The following is a 7,477-nucleotide window of genomic DNA, read 5'->3' as shown; positions in this document are numbered from 1 at the left end:
GCCAGTAGCTAGGAATAGACACCAAATGCCTTGGTTCCCATTCCTTTGCTTCATCTTTTGAATTAGTGTGCTTCCTCTAAATTGGCTTCAGTAGCTCCTTTTAAAAGGGAAAAACATTCTGGGCCTCAGTGTTGATTTAAGCTATTTTATTATAACATTACCTAAATATAGATACACGTAACACTATTATACACATAACACTATTCTTACAGTTCTTACATAACTAAAACCAAAACATATCACAAATACATAGAAACTTACAAATGTTGATTGATACGGCATGGGTCTTTAAATCTGGAATGCATGCTTTTACTGGACTCTGTTAGGGCCTTCTCTAGCCTCCTGGCCTAGTCTTCATGATACCTTCCCTAAGTACACCTGGCTCCACTTTCATCACCACATTTACCACATTCTCCACCAAAGGTGCAGAATCCTGCCCTCCCCAACCCATTCGGTTCAACAACCTGTACTGTGCCTGGCATGTGGGAGGAATTCAATATTTCTTGACCATGAAAATCTTAACCACAGTGCAAATATATTTGACCTCTCTGAAAGGGCCGTATGTCTGCATGGATTTACTTACATGCATGTGTATCAGTGAGAGTGCTTTTCCATACAAGTAACAGGAAACCTAACTGAAGTAGATTAAACAGTACTGGGTTCATGATCTCCCATGAAAAGAATTCCAGAGGTAGAGAAGTTCCAATATTAGATAATTCAGTTACTCAAGGATGTCACTCAAAAACTTGAGTGCCTTCCATCTTTTACTCCTCCATCCTCAGCTAGGACTCCTATGATTGTTACAAGATGGCTGCAGCAGTTCCAAGGACCGTATGCAGATGACAACACTCCTAGGAGAAAAGGGTCTTACCTTTTAAGGAAGGGTCCCAGATGTTCCTCCAGCAGACATTATGAAACACCTGTAAAAATGACATGAAGCACCTATGAAATGCTTTTAAAAGTACCTAGCTTAGGGGCTTCCCTGGTGGCGCAGTGGTTGAGAGTCCAGCTGCCGGTGCAGGGGACATGGGTTCGTGCCCTGGTCCGGGAGGATCCCACATGCTGCCGAGCGGCTGGGCCCGTGAGCCGTGGCCGCTGGGCCTGCGCATCCAGAGCCTGTGCTCTGCAGCGGGAGGGGCCACAGCAGTGAGGCCCGCGTACCGCAAAAAAAAAAAAAAAGTACCTAGCTTAGAGTAGGTGTTAGCATGGGGTCTTACACGGTAAAGCAGTCTCTTTGGAGGTGACAATCTGTAGAGAATGTGTATATTTCATTCGTGTCTAACAGTAAGCAAGGATTTAGCAGGTGTCCCTAATTTCTGTTACTTAGGAGTAAAACCAAAGAGTGCAAAGAGTCATCCTTAAAATATTAAGGATCAGGGTTAAGGGACTGTCTAGCCTGTTAAAACTTTTTCAGCAATGATACAGAAAGTAAAAGGCTTTTAGTTCAACATTCAACCGCCGGTAAGTGTGACACCACTCTGTTCAGCAGTCCAAAAGATTTGTTAATGCCCAGGTGACTCTGACTTATCGTTAACCCAAATAATTCTCAAGTGCAAATGTCGGGATTAATATCTCTTACACCCAGTAATGTGAGTTCATTTCTAGAGCCATCCCACTGCACAATCAACTATTCTTCCCAAAGTCCTTAGGCTAGAATTGTGGGGACTCTTTGAAAAATCCCTGCTCTTCCTCCCGCTTTTTTTCTTTTCTTTCTTTTTTTTTTTTTGATGTGGACCACTTTTAAAGTCTTTATTGAATTTGTTACAATATTGCTTCTGTTTTATGTTTTGGTTTTTGGGCCGGGAGGCATGTGGGATCTTAGCTCCCCAACCAGGGATCGAACCCATACCTCCTGCATTGGAAGGCAAAGTCTTAACCACTGGACCGCCAAGGGTATCCCCCTCCCACTTTCAAAGTCATTGTTTCTGAGCACAGACCCACACGGACATCAGTGATTTCAAATGTTAGTGACCTAACCCTGTAGGCTTGATTGAAGCTGGCTTGATTACATACATGTAATGGACATTATGGCTGCCTGGTTAGGGTATATTCCACTATTCTAAGTTAGTGCTATTGCCATAAGCCCAGGGAAGTTGGCCCTAACTATAGTGGCCAACCCTTTAATTAAAGAATGCATGTGTTTGGGACTTCCCTGGTGGTCCAGTGGGTAAGACTCTGCGCTCCCAAAGCAGGGGGCCTGGGTTTGATCCCTGGTCGGGGAACTAGATCCCGCATGCCGCAACTAAGAAGTCCACATGCTGCAACTAAAAGATTCTGCGTGCTGCAACTAAGACCCGGCACAGCCTAAATAAATAAATAAAACAGTAAAAAAAAAAAAAAAGAATGCATGTGTTTGGGGGGTGGGAGATGGGGCATTGGGCGCCAGGGGAGCTAGAATAAAGTTGGGGGGAATGACCAAATGTGGGAACTTTGGCTCTGCAAGCCCTATGACTTCTCCATTTGAAGCATCACAAATTGGGGCTACTGAGGACATGGATCATGGAAACCATGAGCTTTGTCATCAGAGGGACTTGGATTTGAATTCTGACCTCATCACTTACTAGATTCTGGGAAGGTTTGGTCCTCAATTTCTGAAAGTATAATTGGAACATTAAACCATTCAGTTTATGGAAAATGATTAAGGTGGTTCCTGGCAAAAAGTTCTTTGTAGTATCTAACAGGTGGTTCGCCTCATCCATGGAACTTTTTAGTCAGAAATTCTAAATTGCAAAGATCTCCTAAGTCACATCCTACTTACTAAGGCAGCCTCCGGCAGATCACTGTGTACCCTGCCGGCTAATAATGCCAACCGGCCTGCCTCGCCTGGTTTTCTAATGAATAATGTGAAATGCAGGCCCAGTCCCGCTTTCAGGGAAGAGGAGCAACTGAGAGCCAGTTGTTATGAAGTCAAAACTCAAAGGAAGGAAAAAAAGGGATGAGGTTACTGCTGGGTGAGTAAGAGAGAGTTTTAGGAGGCAGGGTTGGGGGGGTTCTTCAAGCAGGAAATTTGAAGATGCAAAGAAGAGTCACTGGTCACAGTGGTACACTGAAGTGCTCAGCTGTCTCATGCTGTTTTACACCTGGGTGAGGGGGGATAAGGGCAGTGAATCATTTCTTCATGGTCCTTCCAACTTCTCCTCGAGTTAACTGTGGATGTGTAGGACCAAACAGGAATGAAAATCAGAACAGCCAGTAACTTAAGGACTTCAAGAGCAGACTGTTTAAAAAAAATAATAAGCCGGGACTTCCCTGGTGGTCCAGGGGTAAAGAATCCGCCTTCCAACGCAGGGGATGCGGGTTCGAGCCCTGGTCTGGGAAGATCCCACGTGCCGCAGAGCAACTCAGCGGGCAAGCCTCAACAAGAGAGCCCGCGTGCCGCAAACTACAGAGCCCACGTGCCCTGGAGCCTGCGCACCACAACTAGAGAGAGAAAACGTGTATGCCACAACTAGAGAGAAGCCCGAGGGCAGCAATGAAAGTTCCCGGATGCCACGATTAAGATCCCACGTGCCGCACCTAAGACCCAGTGCAGCCAAGAATAAAATTAATTAATTAAAAATAGAAATAGAAAAAATAGTAAGCAGAATGTCACCTAAGCCATTAACATATTCAGGTGACTTGTTACTTCCCTAATGTGAGACTGAACCTAGTGGCTTCCATTGCTTAAGTGAAATTTTTTCTCAGAATTTGATCAGTGCTTCCTGGTCAAGTAATCAAAGTAATTAAACAACAATGAATACAGGGCTTCCTTGGTGGCGCAGTGGTTGAGAGTCCGCCTGCTGATGCAGGCGACACGGGTTCGTACCCCGGTCTGGGAAGATCCCACATGCCGTGGAGCGGCTGGGCGCGTGAGCTATGGCCACTGAGCCTGCGCGTCCGGAACCTGTGCTCCGCAACGGGAGAGGCCACAACAGTGAGAGGCCCGCGTACTGCAAAAAAAAAAAAGAAAAAGAAAAACAATGAATACAATATTTGCCTAACAGATGGGCAAAATTTTAAGACTGCTAATTGCTGGTATGGGTAATGTGTGGAGCAACAACCTCTCATCCTGCGGTGGTAGCAATGTAAATAAGACCAGCCTCTCCAGAGAGTAATTTGGCAATATGTACTCAGTTTCTTTTTATTTTAAAAGATTTTTTGACGTGGACCATTTTTAAAGACTTCATTGAATTTGTTACAGTATTGCCTCCGTTCGACATCTTGGCCTTTTGGCCGCGAGGCACGCGAGACCCCAGCTCCCCGACCAGGGATCGAACCCGCACCAACCCCCAACCCCACCCCTGATCCCCGCCAGCCGCATTGGAAGGCAAAGTCCCAACCACTGGACTGTCAGGGAAGTCCACTGTACTCAGTTTCTTAATATGCAAATCTTTTACCCAGCAATTTTACCTCTGTTAATTTATTCTAAGGAAATAACTGGAAAAGTCTATGAAGTTGTATGTACCTCACAGTATTATTCATAATACTGAAATCCTAGCAGCCATGTAAATGATCATCATCAACAGAGAACTGATTAAACAAATTGCAGTGCAGCCATACAATGGCTACAGATTTAAAAATAATAATAAAGATCGGTATTTATCATAAAGGAAAAATGCCCATGATAGATTAAGTTTAATTTAAAAAATTTTACAGAGTGTTATGTATAACATGATCACACTTTTTGTATGTGCATGGAAAAAAATGCAGAAAGGTACATATCAAAATGTTAAATCTCTCTGGGTGATGGGATTAAAGATAATTTTCATATTTTTCTTTATACCCTTTGTACTGTCTGAATTTATTTCAATTAACGTGTTATTTTCATTACGTGAAAAATAAAGCTGTGTTCATTTTGAGAAACAGTCTAATTAAGAAAAAAGTTAAAAATGAATAATTTTCTTTTTTTTAAAATAGTTTCCTTTTATACTCACTTCTTTTTAGTGGATGAAAACCTTCAGAACTGCTTCTTTACCTGTTACTGATTTTTGTTCAGGTCTTCATTTAGGGCTGAGAAGAGGGAGATGGACCATTTCTTAGGCTCTTTGGGGAGTTTTAATTCTAGGCAGAAGCAGCAGCTCTAGACTCCTTAAAATCGCTGTGCGTATCTGAATTCATGTCTTCCTTGACCAGTTACAAAAGTATTCATAGAAAATCTGTTTAAACAGCCAATGCTCCTTGCTTATATAAAATATTCCTTGACTAAGAAAAATGATCTTGCATCTCTTTACTTCATTTGCTTCATATTCTTGTGTGGTTGGTATAAGTAGCCCAAGCCGCACAGTGAAAGAGTGGTCCGAGCAGAGTGAAATGGGTCAGGAAAGACTTTCATTCATTCATGTGCTGTACAAATGTATTTTCAGCCCCTATTAATGGGCTAGGCTCCAGGGCTCTGAAGATGGAGATGTGGAAGATCGTAGTCCCTTCTTGGGAAGACCTTACACACTGCAGGGAAATGATGATAAAATAAAGTGTATGTGCAGGATGCATGGGAACTTAGAGGGAGGGTGCCAAGTCTTAACTGGGGGAGTTCATGTCCACCGACACTTGAAGGCTTTGTAGGGGTTTGCCTTAAATAGGGTTTCTTGGGGACAAGTTTTCACCTGAAAGAGGTGAAAGGTAAGTGTTGTTAGAGAGCAGCTAAAAGGTCCAGGTGGCAAATAACTAACCTCCTAAACTGATTCTGCTAATAAAAAAGGTTAGAGGAGACGTATCCCCACTTCCTCTGGGGCCCACTTCCTACTGGGTAATACCAGGGCACAGTAACAAAGGCACTTGATCCCCGTGCTGGGCCTTCATGGTCCTTCATGGAAGGGGGGTGCTTTTGGCACGACTTGCACACTGTGTGCCACTTGTGTGTGTTAATGTCAAGACAAGGAGCTGTGGTTCCGGGGCGGTGGAAGGACAGGAATGGTAGTACAGATTCGGAGACAGCTGATTTGATGAGTCCTGGTATCAGCATTTCAGAGCAGGAAAGACTAGAAAAGATCTGGTCCAATCTCCTCACTTTAAAAAAAGAAAAGTTACTGAGATGGCCAAGCTCTTAACAACTGCCCTATTCTTTAAGAATAAATTATTAAATGTAATGTTCTGTGAAATGGTGCTCTAGTACACTCTGTAAAACTTAACGAAAAGACTCATTTTGTTCATCTGGGGAGCAGAGTGGTAATGCTGTTTCCTAACTGGAGCCCAATGTGATTCTTGTGTTTATATAGTCAAAGGTCAAAAGCTGACTAAGAACAGATGAGCCCTTTCCTTTTGCATCACTTTTCAACTTTTCAAAGAACTTAAAATGAACTATCATTTTCCATTATTTACTTAAGGGATTTGTTCTGCAGAATTTGTAGCTCTTGGGAATCCCCTGTCGTTCTTACGAAGCGCACAGTCTGATTCTTCCTCATCTGTCAGCATCTAGGAATGCAAGTATCACTATGCATGGTGTAAATCACCCAAAACAGAATAAGAGGGCTGAATTGTCCAGTAATGTGTGTGACTTTCCACAAATATCTGATGTATTTGTAGGGGTTTGCCTTAAATAGGGTTTCTTGGGGACAAGTTTTCACCTGAAAGAGGTGAAAGATAAGTGTTGTTACAGAGCAGCTAAAAGATCCAGGTGGCAAATAGCTAACCTTCTAAACTGATCCTGCTAATAAAAAAGGTTAGAGGAGACATATCCCCACTTCAGGAAAGAGTCAGGAAACCACTCTTCTCTGAGATAGAGGAAATGATAGAAATGGAGATAGAGAGAAAGGGGGGTGGGGGTGGGGAGACAGAGAGAAATGGGAGAAGGTGTATCAGGCCAAGGATTAATTTCTCTGAATAAGAGAACCTTCTTTTCTAACCAGCATTTCATCTGAGGTAAACAAAGGCACATTCTTAAAACCCACTGCAACCCTAGACTTCCAAGGGCTTACAAAAATGTATAGCTTGCATTGTGTAGAAAAGGGTTTGCAGTAATGTCCACATGGATTCACTCTTCTGCTAAACTCCAACTCAAAATCTCTGTGACATGCCACACCTCAGAGTACATGCAGCACCTCAATCCTTGCTAGTGACCCTCTCTAGATAAACCCAGATTCTAAATTCTATTTGCCCAATGACTGTGCTATAAAGATCAAGCTGACGGTAACAGCAAGTGCAGATTTTACTGGATACCCTTTCTGTTTGTCCATGTTTTACTGGATACCCTTTCTGTTTGTCCATGTTATAGGTTTTCTCAGATTAGCATTTTGAAAGGTATTGAATAATGAATACACCAGAGCCAACGTGGGGATCGCCTGGCTGACATTCATTCAATCAAGTATTTGTTTAGGTTGCTACAATAGTAAACTTCCTCTTTCCGTGACTACTTTCTAAATTGGCATAATATTTTGTTAAATCTGTAACCCATGTGAAAAAGTCCTAAGAGGGACAGGCTTTGTTATTCACTAAACCAGCGGTTCCCCAACCTTTTTGGCACCAGGGACTGGTTTCATGGAAGGCAATTTTTCCACGGACA

This window comes from Neophocaena asiaeorientalis, unplaced genomic scaffold (assembly GCF_003031525.2).
Source record: "Neophocaena asiaeorientalis asiaeorientalis breed wild unplaced genomic scaffold, Neophocaena_asiaeorientalis_V1.1 scaffold110, whole genome shotgun sequence".
Classification (NCBI taxonomy): domain Eukaryota; kingdom Metazoa; phylum Chordata; class Mammalia; order Artiodactyla; family Phocoenidae; genus Neophocaena; species Neophocaena asiaeorientalis.
This window is presented reverse-complemented; position numbering follows the sequence as displayed.